This window comes from Lactuca virosa, chromosome 3 (genome assembly GCF_052849685.1).
Source record: "Lactuca virosa cultivar CGN04683 chromosome 3, Lactuca_virosa_CGN04683_v6, whole genome shotgun sequence".
Lineage (NCBI taxonomy): Eukaryota > Viridiplantae > Streptophyta > Magnoliopsida > Asterales > Asteraceae > Lactuca > Lactuca virosa.
The window spans coordinates 250,562,242-250,574,974 of NC_136428.1; the positions used below are offsets into that span (position 1 = coordinate 250,562,242).

At 40.8% G+C, this 12,733-nt stretch overlaps 1 non-coding gene across 1 annotated transcript; it reads right to left on the reverse strand.

Annotated features, from left to right (window-relative positions):
* Positions 1–790: 790 nt before the first annotated feature.
* On the reverse strand, positions 791–897 carry LOC145168099 (small nucleolar RNA R71). Its single transcript, XR_013741687.1, has one exon. It is a non-coding gene; the product is annotated as a small nucleolar RNA R71 (small nucleolar RNA).
* Between the last annotated feature and the right edge of the window lie 11,836 nt (positions 898–12,733).

Genomic DNA, 12,733 nt, shown 5'->3' on the forward strand with positions numbered 1-12,733 from the left:
AGTTAATTTTGTCTGCTATTAGTTCTAGATCCTTTGTGTAGAATTATTTCACATAAAGTTATATTTCTTTCATTTTATATTTTTCCTGTTTTTATTTTTCTTTCCCTACATTGACCACGCTATGGTAGTTCTTTCCCACGCTTTGGCCATCGTTCAGACAATTTAGTTTTTTATTATTGTTTTTTCTTTTTATGCGTTTGTTTCCTGTTTGGTGCAGTATGTTTATCACCCGATCATCTTCATCTAATACGCTACCTGGTTGGGAAGATCATGAGTCTATTTATCGCAAAAGCAACAAAGAAATGAGAAAAGAAAAGATGAGCCGAAGGAAAAATTAAAACCGAACGAAGTATAGAGTGAATACATGGCCAATTCAGAGTCTGAAAAAGAAAGTGAAGTAGAAGACGAGATCGTTGACATAGCAGAGATGACCATGGAGGAGTATAAGAAACGAATGCGTGATAACGGGTCGGGTCTTGTGCAACCCGAAATTCCAAATACCACAAATTTCAAGCTAAAAGGGCACATACTTGCAATGTTAAAAGATATCCCATTCTACAGGAAAGATCACGAAGATGCTTACAAGCATATCGATGAAGTGAATGACATTTCAAACTACTTCAATGTTCCTAATGTGCCTCGTGAAACAATGTTGTTGCAAATGCTTCCCTTGAATTTTAAAGAAGCGGTGAAGGATTGGCTTAAAGCCCTTTCACCTAGAGCCATCACCACATGGGCACAACTTCGTGAAGAGTTCATCCAACAATTCAGCCTACCATCAACGATATCAAAACTAAAAATGAACGTGGCCAACTTTGAACAACTAGGCATGGAATACTTGCATGAAGAATGGGAAAGATACAAGGGGTTGCTGAGAAATTGTCAACAACATGACCTCAATGTTCAACAAGAAGTATCGATATTTTATGATGGGGTAAACGTGACCACACGACAACTCTTTGAATCTCAAGAACCGCTAACTAAGAAGGCCCCGATAAAAATTAAGGAGCTAATTTAGGATTTTTCCAAACACTCAAGGGAGTACCACAACCCCTGAGAAGATAAGACGATAGGATACAAAGATGGTAATGGAGCTTTGAAAGATTTGGTTGCGGTGATGGAAAAGTTAGACTCCATGGACCGAAGAATGACAAAATGGATCAATCCATCCATGCAATTCGAGTTGGGGGTGATAATTATTGTGGAACACATTTAACCAAGAACTGTGACCTCGACGAGAATGGAAATCAGAAGGTTGAAGCTTGTTATTCGAGTGGGGAAAAATACAATGAATATTGGAGAAAACCCATGAAGGAGTGGGTGCCATACAATAAATACAAGAAGTCGAAAGAAAAAAAGTTTAGGCAAACTGACCGAGGCTTTTATAAAAAAAAACAACTACCTCCCGAGTACAAATCCGAATTTGAGTCAATGCTTTCATACTTTGTAGTCAAAGAAAAGACATGACGTGATTGATGCTACAATAAGGAACAACAAGTGGCGATACTAAACATTGAGACTTAGTTGGGTCAATTGACCAAGTTAGTAAACGAGCGGTTACCACCGAAAAATCCCGATCCAAAACCTCAATCTCATGTATGACATTATACACTGAAAAAGAGGTTAATACTAAGCCATTAGTGATCCACGATGCAACTACCGGACATCCCGATCCACAACGAGATGAAGCGAAGCAAAAACATAAAACTAGTCTCCTAGTGCCCACGATGTAGTGACCACGACGCTACGTCGTGGCCATTGAACAATGAAAAAGCTTCATTTTTAAAACTGTATGAACCTCCACTTCCTTATCCTTCTCGAGCCATGCGAAACCCACTAGAGCCGGAACAGAAAAAGTTTATGGAACAAGTGTTATCTCACTCGATCAACACTCCATTCTTAAAAATCTATGGCTAAACTTCCTAAATTCTCTAAGGAAGTGATGGAAAAACGAAAGGAGTAGGAAAAAGCATTCACCATCATTCCAAGAACGTGGAATGCACAGAGCCTGCGCCACTTCTACTCTTAAAACAAGTGTTAAAGGTAGCACCAGTGCTAGCTAACACATTGCGTGTTCATTTTAGTATGTAAATGTAATCAACATAAATTACTTTACTATTTTCAGTCATATTTTGCTCTAAGAAAAACTAAAGTAAATAAGAAAGGTCAATTCAGATGCTCCTTATATCCAAATCTAAAGAGTCTGTGTACATTTACCGTGTGACAACAAGGACTGATCATCCAACGTCACCTGAGCGAAATCGTTACAAGGAGGAGTTTACATTAGAAAGGCTCATAACCGTCCTCCCAAAACATGTTCATCAATTAAAGAACATGAGACATGAGTGTAGAAGGGTCATAACCTTCCACAAACATAAAAAACAAAATTGGGTGAGCCTCAAGATGACGATCTTGGCTACACCCAGGGTCTTTAAGCAGCAGATTAGAGCAAATATCTCAAATACCAGCTTCGGTAAAGAAAAAAAGAGTTCAATAGCAAGAGAACTCTGACCAGGGGTGTAAGCAAACCCTGAGTAAACACCATGTGATGGCCAACATAAACCATACATGAAGAAAACAACAAAAAACAAAACTGGGTGAGCCTCAAGATGACGATCGTGGCTACACCCAGGGTCTTTAAGCAGTAGATTAGAACAAATCTCTCAAAGACCAGCTTCAATGAAGCAAAAAGAGTTCACTAGCAAGAGAACTCCTACCAGTGGTGTAAGCAAACCCTGCATAAATACCATGTGATGGCCAACACAAACCACACATGAAGTAAATAAAAGAATATGTGCGGTAATAGCAAGAATTCATACCCACAAATACAAAAAACAAAGCAAGAAATAAAGAAAATTGTTCAACAGAGTTACATCAAAACAAGCCAAACACAAAAGCTACTTACCAACAGAAGTATTATCATCACCGGGGGAAGTTTCCTCGTTCTGAGACTCCTGACAGAGATTTTGAAGCCCAGTCACGTCTAGGGCGCCCAAGAGAAGATGGCCAGCAAAGTCCGTCTCCGTGAAAGTCATTAGGTCGTCTTCCATCTCTTGAGCCCTGGCCACAACATTCTCCTCCGACTTTGGGTCAACCTCCCCAGTAGACACCTGCTCCCATAATATCCTCTAACCTTGATCCACACCTGCGGAAACATAAGCTTCTTTCACAAGAACCAAGCCTTGGAGGAATTGTGGACTTTCAATCAACTTATCCACAACTCGACTGAGCCCGTCGCTAAGGATCCAAGAAATATCCCTCTCCAACGCTCCCCTTGCGGCGTTCTCGGTCACAAGATCAACCTCCAGCTCTGCCACCCGCTTGCTCAGACTGGTGTTCTCCAATGACAGGACCCCCACACGATCGTTCAGTCCCTCCACCTCTTTCCCCAGTTTTTCCGATTGATCCACCAAGCTCGTCCTCTCAAATAACACCGCTTCCTACCTAGCCCCCAAGTCGCTCTTGTCGGCATCCAACTTCACCACTTGGGCCTTCAATTCTTCACATTTAACGCTCCTCCTATCCAAATCGGACTGGAGGTTCTCCATCTCGGAGATACGTTCGGAGGCCGCGACTAAATAAGATGACACTTGGGTGGGAGCGTAACGCAAACCATCAGCCATATGCTCGTCGGACAAGACACTTAGGGCCTCAGTCGTGGCAGGAGGAAACACGTGCTGACACCACTCAAGATCGGTGTCATGATCGGAGACAAGATCCTGAGCAGTTAGTCTCCAAGCTGGCTTATAAGCGTCCGGGTGAGAACCCATCAACACAGGGGTGGTTGTGGTTTTACCAAAAGAGGTGGAGGCAAGACCATGAGGAAGCGAAGACCCAGTCTTTGTCCCGGCTCCGTCGATTGTGGGAACATGGATGGTTTTCCCGGTGCTTCCTTCCCCCGTATGACAGGGCGGTTCAGTCGCCCCGGTTTGTGCCCCCTCCAGCAGTTTCGGAGGACCTTCATCTGGGGTACAGTTGGAATCCTTAGAACCCCCCCCCCCAGTAAGAGACTCAAATTACGCTTCTTACAAAGAGGGGGCTCGGTGCTGGCTGCCTCAGTTCGACCGTCGGAAGAGGCTTCCAAGAATGCAAAAGTCCTCTTAACCCGAAGAAGACTCCTTGGGGACCCGGACGGTTTAGAATCCTTCTGTAAAGCACCAGTGACGACAACGTCTTGGTAGGTCTAGATCCTCGCTAGCGCCGGTAACACTATCAGAACCGGCAGTCACCGTGAGTCCTTGGCCAGAAAAAGGAGGTGGAAGAGCCTCCACCAAGTCAACATCGCGAACCTGAAGCTCGCCGTCATATAGACCCCGAAGAGCCTTCTCCAAAGAAACAGTCTCCTCCACACCTGGTAAAAACAAGAAATAATGTCGGTTAAGCCAGAGCACCGCAACAAACGTGACTTGCCAATCTTTTAAAAAAGGGGGGGGGAGAAGAGAAGCGAAATAGATACCCTCTTTCTCAACAAAGAATTCAGGCATCTTGCCGCGAGCCTTCCAAGCAACACTCATCCCGCCGACGGCCAATAAACAGTCAAGCCAATCTTTACCGGTGATGCTGATCTTCTCCAGGGCATCAAACAGTTCCTTGTCAGCACCAAACAGTATGGGAGCACGGTCGACGTACACCTTAGTCCTTGAGTAGCTGAGTACCACGAGATCATTGTTCACCCACAATAATTTCTCTTTCCAGTTCTTCTTTGACTTCTTATCATGGATAAGAATAGGGACTCCCCGTCGGCGGGAAAGGGTTTGAGTCCCCAACTGGGTGGAAGCGTTAAAGAAATGCTTGAAAGCAGGAACGGTCAGCAAATGACCTACGCCACGACAAAATAGTTCAAAGCCCACTATCTTGTTGATAGCGATAGGGGTCAACTCCCTCACCGAAAACCCGTATTCACGAATGATCAGATTAAATAAATCGGTGGTAGGCAAACGAAGACATGCCTCGAATAGGACGATTGGAATCCCAACTTTGCATTCTGGTGGGCTGTACAGTGATGTGTCGGACAAGGGAATTTGCACGCCGTGCTCGGGAACGAACCTGAACCGGAAAGAGAAAGACTCTCATTCCTCAGGGGTAAGATCTCTTCCTAAAGCGCAAGCAGTAGCCATGGAGAATGCGAAAGAAATGTTGGAAGGGATTTCTCAAGAACAAAAGGGCAAAGAGAAACAAGTAGAAGGCAATGAGGAAATTCCAGGAGGAAATGGGGTTTTAATGCCATCAATGAGGCAACGAACCGTCTTCATGATGAAACCGCCGAACAACTGCGATTTCGCCCTACCAACTGCACAAGCTGCCAGTAGCCATCCTCCACGTGTCTGTAAGTAGACTAGAATAACTCCGCTACGTCACGAACGCATGAGTCTACTGGCCTAAGGTACTTGTTAACGTTACCTAACGGCCACGTTAAATGTAACAGAGACGTTACTACCTTGACTGAGACCCGGTCTTGGCCTCAGAGAGCCAAGGCCGAAGCGACAACTCATTCCTCGTCACAAGGGAAGAACATCCCACGTGATCTCCTCATTCACTCAAAACCAATAAGAGAGCAACAAGTAGCCCAGGTGACGCCCATAACTGACGTCTCCTGGCGGTTAGTTAGCGTGAATAGCACTCCCAGTTAGAGGAGGCCACGTATCACGCTCACTAGAGACGGTCCCCATGATCCGTTAGTAACAGGTATAAAAGGATCTCTTCCGGATCAATGAAGGGATCCATCTTCTCTCTTATGAAAACTACCCTCAGATTTTGTCTCCCTCTCAGAAAACTAACTTGATCGTCGGAGTGACGTCCCGGGAGAACACCCGGTCATCCTTTAACGATTCTCTTGTGATTGTGTTCTCAGGAAAGCACCCAAGTCAGATCCATCGTTCAGCATCCAAACCATCTGTGAACATGTCACAACAGGTACAAAGTGTACCATACTCACCGATGACAAAAGTATTCAATACATCTTCGATCAGAAAGAACTCAACATAAGAAAATGAAGGTGGAGAGAATTGTTGAATTTTTATGAATGTGAAATCCGTTACCATCTTGGTAAAGCAAAGGTTGTAGCAAATTCCTTAAGCAGTAAAGAACAAAAAAATCATTTGATTATGAGCGTTAACAATGACTATTCATTCAAATACCGCCACACAAATTCAAGATGCTCAAATCGAAGCCCTGATGAAAGAAAATGTTGCGAACAAGTCCTTACGAGGAATGGATAAGCAATTTGAACTTCATGACGACGGAATGCAATACTTCATGAAGTGATTTTGGACACCAAAAATCAGTAACTTAAGAAGATTAGTTATGGATGAAGCACAATAATCGAAGTATTTTATCCATCCAGGATCTAACAATATGTATCTTGACATGAAGAAACAATATTAGTGGCCAAATATGAAAGCAGAAATTGCCACGTATGTAGGCAAATGCTTGACTTGTTCTAAAGTCAAGGTAGAATACCAAAAATCCTTGGGACTATTACAACAACCCGAGATACCTGAGTACAAGTGGGAACAGATCTCAGTGGACTTCATAACAAAATTTCCTAAGATGTAAAGTGGATATGAAACTATTTATGTAGTGGTTGATCGTTTAACTAAGTCCACCCACTTCCTGGTAATCAAAAAACAGACAAGATGGAGAAACTAACCGGGACTTATCTTAAAGAAGTAGTCAAATTGCATGGAGTTCCTATATCTATTATCTCTTATAGAGATAATAGATTCATCCCATGATTCTAGTAAACGTTGCAAAAGTCTTTGGGGATGCGAGTAGATATGAGCACAACTTATCATCCACAAACTAATGGTCAAAGTGAAAGAACCATCAAAACTATGGAAGACATGTTCCTCCCTTGTATGATAGACTTTAGAAACGCATGGGACACTCGCCTACCTTTAGTTGAGTTTTCCTACAATAATATTTATCACATAAGCATCAAAGTCACACCTTTTAAGGCCCTCTATGGACACAAATGTCGATCACCAATATGTCGGGTAGAAGGAGGGGATATCCAGCTAGCTAAGGAGTATGCGGGTGATAATTTGCTTACTGGACCAAAGATTATTCACGAGATGACAGAAAAGATAGTCCAAATAAAAGAACAATTAAAGGTTGCACATGATCGCCAAAAGAGTTATGTTGACATGAGACGTAAGCTTTTAGAATTCCAAGTTAGAGACTTGATTATGTTGGAAGTCTCCACTTATAATAGGGTTATACGATTCTGAAAGCGAGACAAGCTTAAACCATGATATATATGACCATTTAAAATTTTGGCAAGAATTGGTCATGTAGCCTATCGACTCAAGTTACCTCAAGTACTTAATAATGTGCATGATAACTTTCATGTATCAAACCTCAAAAAGTCTCTATCCAATGACACTCTTACCATTCCTCTCGATCAAATCCAAGGCAACACTAAACGCTACTTCAAAGAAGAACCCGTGGAAATCATGGGTCGAGAGATCAAGAGACTAAAAAAAGCCGCATCCCCATAGGGAAAGTATGATGGAACTCTAGACGAGGATCAGGGTTTACTTAGAAAACTAAATATCAGATGAAACAAAAGTATCCCCAATTATTCAATAGTGTCCAGTTGTGGGTAGTACAATCTAAATTTCGGGATGAAATTCCTTTAACAGGGAGAGAATGTGACAACTGCCAAAAAATATTAGGTTAATTTATGTTCTTACAATCAAGAATAATTTCAATTAAACGCATATGTTATAGATCTAATGTAACCTATTTAAGTCATTTTGATGCAAATAAAGTTTATACATTTTAAGATGCATCCAGGATATCACAGAAATCTTCAATATGTGAAGTTTGTTGATAAACAAACGCAAACATTTGTCATTATATATAAGTAATACTGGGATATATATGATTTGAGTAGATATATATTTAGTATTATTATAAATAGATGAAATGTTACACAAATAGTACACATAACTACGAACCCAAGGACTTAAATACCATAAAAAATGGAGCTCGTATGAGAAAGTTCAAATTATCCGTAGAAAACGAGAAAATAAGCGTACAACTCAAAACCCGTGATTGTAAATTAGAACTTCAAACAATTTTTTAGACTTTTTAGGATATGAATCCGAGATTTCGAATTGATTCTCATAAGAATTAATATATGTAAGTAAGTTTGAAGAACTTTTTCTTTTTCACAAAAACCCAAAACCTGACAAACTACGTCATTAGATACAAACGAGACACATCACGTTCGATCTCACTATTAAGCCAGGATTGATTCTAGCCCTTGGAACGAAAATTTCAAACATATAAATATTAACCCTAGATCTCTCTAAAACTCTCACCTCTCATTTTTTCTCTCATCTCTCTCTCTCTCTCTCTCTCTCTCTCTCTCCCTCTCTCTCTCTCTCTCTCTCTCCCTCCCTCTCTCTCTCTCCCTCCCTCTATCTATCTATCTATCTATCTATCTATCTATCTATCTATCTATCTATCTATCTATCTATCTATCTATCTATCTATCTATCTATCTATCTATCTATTTTTCTATCTATCTATCTATCTATCTCTCTTTCTCTCTCTCTCTCTCTCTCTCTCTCTAACAGTCACACCCCCGAACCAAGGATGGCGGAAACATCCGGGGGTGGAGGACTTCATGTATAGTATCACAACGAGTATAATAGTGTTCATAGTAAAAACAACCATCATAAATATAATTGAAAAAGTTACATCATAGTATGAGTTTACATGTTTCAAAATCAATTACATTATGATGACAAAAATGTATAATTTGACGTCTTGCGTCCCATCCTCAAAAGCAGTTGATTACATGTTTCACTGGTTTCCTGAGAATACAAGTAGTTTTGAAAGAGTGTCAACAATTAAGTTGGTGAGTTCATAAGCTTTTGGATGAAATGTTGGAAAAACCTTTGTTTGTAAATGTAAATGAATACTCAAGAAAAATCCAATATTTTCCTTATAAAATGTTATGTAGCCTTAAATCCCAAGGTCGAGAGTATATGCGTATTTTGTACTTATATTTTGTTTATAATGGTAATGTGTTTCCAAAGAAAATCCAATATTTTCCTTATACAAAGTTGTGTAGTCTTAAATCCCAAGACTGAGAGTATGTAGTTTTAGATAGATAAAACCCCTTTTTGTAAAGTAGCATTTTTCCCGTAAACTTGAAATGTTGTTAACTCCCTATGTGAGTCGTTATAACCATACTATAACTAGAGTGAACCTGCTACATCGTTTTTCAGACGTCAAAATCCTATGACTTTTGTCACCCGTAGACCTGCACGTCCCGCTGTAGCCAGCAGCAAGGTGTGGGGTGTCAATCCCAATATAGATCTATACACAATTATCACGCTCTCCCTACAAGAGATTATGGTTATAACTTACAAGAATTTTTAACCCGTACTCTAAGAGTACAATTGAAGAATTGTCTCACAACTTACGTTAACGAGTTTACGTGTAGTGTGCGAGTAAAACCTTTTGTTTGGTGGAATTGAATTCCCTTTATATGACAAGTTTGTAGTGTGAATTCCATAAACTATATCTATAAAAGTTTATTATGCATGTTTAAGTGAATGAAAACCTTTAACAATGAATAACCATTTCTGAATATAATGTTAAAGTAACAAGAATATGCATTCAACGTATAGAAACCTAGTGATAAACACTTTGCTCAACATGTTACAAAGTGTGTTAAAACATTGAGCTGTTAAACTTTCTTTACACTTTCCTACAATGTTTTACGAAAATCATATAAAAATCATTCGGAGTCGTAAACTAAATCCGTAAACTCTGAGAGTTTGGAAATTGTGTCTTGTTTATTCATAATTTTTATTATGATTTTTATAAGTCTCTAACTTGTGTGAAAATGTTCATATTCACAGACTGGTCCGAATTCGTTTCTGTAATGATAGGAAGTTTTGTAAAAATCGCCATAAATTTTGGAAAAATCGTATGGAGAAGTGCAAGTAGTCATTTTAAAGGTATGAACCTGAGCTATTTGGATATTAAATAGTTTTGAAAGATCTTATGTTTAACATGGTCAAAACAGTCCGTGAATAGAACTCAACTTTTCTGTTGAAAGATGATGTTTGAGTTTAGTTAAGTTTTTGGTGTTTTAATTTGTATTCTCCCCCTAAAACTTGAAGAAACCATGAAAATGTGGGGGTATGAACTCACCTTGAGTGGTTTCTTAGGATGGATGTTGAAGGAAAGGGGTTTCCAAGTCAAGACCACTTGGGAGATGCTTGAAGGCTTGAAGATCTAAGAACAAATATGTCGATATTTGTGTAAGAATTCCATGATTTTAGTGAAGTTGTGTAGAATGTTTATGTGTAGGAAGGAAAACTTACCAGCAATAAGGGAAGGACTTGGGTCTCCTGGAGGAACTCGAGTTTCTAGAGAGAATATAAGAGGAAGTAAAAGTGTATCTTGGGAGGAGGAGAGTGGGGTTTTATAGGTGGAAGAGTGAGGGATTAGAGAGTGAGCTGATGGAAGAGATTTGATGAAGGTATGGGAAGATCTCGAATTGACTAGAGTAAGGTGGGAATAGTGACATGGAGTGGTCATGGAGTGGGTGGGTGGTTGGTGTCATAGATTCTTGACAAAGTCAACACTCCGAAGCCATACCTTGTACAAGATTTTGTCCAAAGATATGATTTTCCCTCAAATATATGATTAAATTATGGGTCTATGGAGTTTAATATATTAAAATATAGGTTTGGATGAAAAATCCCCATCGAAATCATGAAAACGAGCTTAAAAGACGAATCTAGTCGAAAACCGGGAAAAAGGAGCGAACTTGCGAGACCAGACCGAAGGTTCGGTCCTATAGAGTGAGAACCGAAGGTAGGTTCGGTCCTAAGCCTTGCACGCAAACTCAGTCAGGAGTGGACCGAAGGCGAATTGGACCGAAATAGACCGAAAGGGCTTGTCCGAACCGAAAGTGAGTTCGGTTCCTAGGAGCATGCAAAGGCAAGACAGGTGAAGCGAAAGTGGCTTCGGCCCGAAAGTCCGATCCGGACCGAAAACGAAATGGAGCGAAGGTACCCGAAAGTGAAATGGACCTAAGGCTCGGTTCATTTCGGTCCTAAAGAGGTTTCGGTTCTTTTAAGAGGTTTCGGTCCTCAAGAGGGTTCGGTCCTTTAAGAGGGTTCAGTCCTTTAAGAGGGTTCGGTCCTTTAAGAGGGTTCGATTCCTTAAGGCTGTTTCTCCATTTATCTTCCCGTTTCGAGTTGTTTTCGAATAAATTAAGGGTCGGGATGCCCCGAGTGAATATAAAAAGTTGAAAGAGATTTTGAGAGAGATTTTGAGAGAGATTTGGGAGAGAGAGACATATAGCGAGAGAGATTGAGAGAGACTTTGTCTGTGACCTTTGCGAGTGTTTAACTTCGAAACGCAAGGTTTGTAAACCCCGTTTTGCCATGTTATGAGTGTTATACGCTCCTGTAAGGTACGTATTAATATTCTATCGAGTAGTTACATCATTTTATTCTGATTAGGATCTAGGTTTTTCTAAACACGTGATATCCCAAAATGAGAATTTTCATTAAAATAGTAAGTTGTATAATGCTAAGCATAAGCATACCCTAATATACGAAGGTTAATTGAGTTGACCGGTTTGACTTGTTGACTTTATTTGACTTTGACTTGTCTAGAAATTGACGGTTGTCACATCATTCCCCCGTTAGAAGGAATTTCGTCCCGAAATTAGTGTTTTGACCGGGACTTCAAGAGTTGGGGAAAAGATGCGAGTATTTTTGTTTCATCTGATCCTCGTGTTCCCAGGTGAATTCGGGTCCTCGTTTTGCGTTCCAACGGACCTTCACAATAGGAATACGACTTTGTTTCGTTCTCCTGATCTCTCGATCCATGATTTCTACCGGTTCATCTACGAAGTGGAGACTCTCATTGACCTCGATTTCCTCGAGTGGGATCACAAGAGTCTCGTCAGACAGACACTTCTTTAAATTTGACACGTGGAAGGTCGGGTGTACATTGTTAAGTTCTTGGGGTAGCCGAAGTTTGTATGCTATCGGGCCAATCCTGGCAAGGATTTCGAACGGCCCGATATACCTTGGATTTAGTTTACCATGTTTACCGAAGCATATCGTTCCTTTCCATGGTGAGACCTTCAGTAGCACCCGGTCCCCAACCTGGAATTCCAAGGGTTTGCGTCGTTTATCGGCGTAGCTCTTTTTCCGATCTCGAGATGCTTTCAGTCTTTCTCGAATTTGAATAATCTTTTCCGTAGTTTCCCTTATGATTTCAGGGCCAGTGAGGGTGCTGTTAGGGACTTGCCCTTTTGCTAACTGTGTATCTCCCACTTCAGCCCAGCATAGTGGTGATCTGCACTTGCGGCCATAAAGAGCTTCAAATGGCGCGACCTTGATGCTAGTATGATAGTTGTTGTTATACGAGAATTCGATAAGTGGTAAGTGGGTATCCTACGCTTAACCGAAGTCAATAACACAAGCTCTTAGCATATCCTCCAAGGTTTGAATAGTTCTTTCGCTCTGCCCGTCGGTTTGTGGATGGTAGGCCGTACTCATGTCTAGCTTGGTCCCTAGAGCTTTTTGTAAGGACTACCAGAACCGTGAAGTGAATCTAATATCTCTGTCAGAGATAATGGATATCGGTACACCATGTAGTCGTACAATCTCTTTGATGTACGTCCTAGTCAACTTTTACATCTTGTCGGTCTCCTTTATTGGCAGGAAGTGCGCGGATTTGGTCA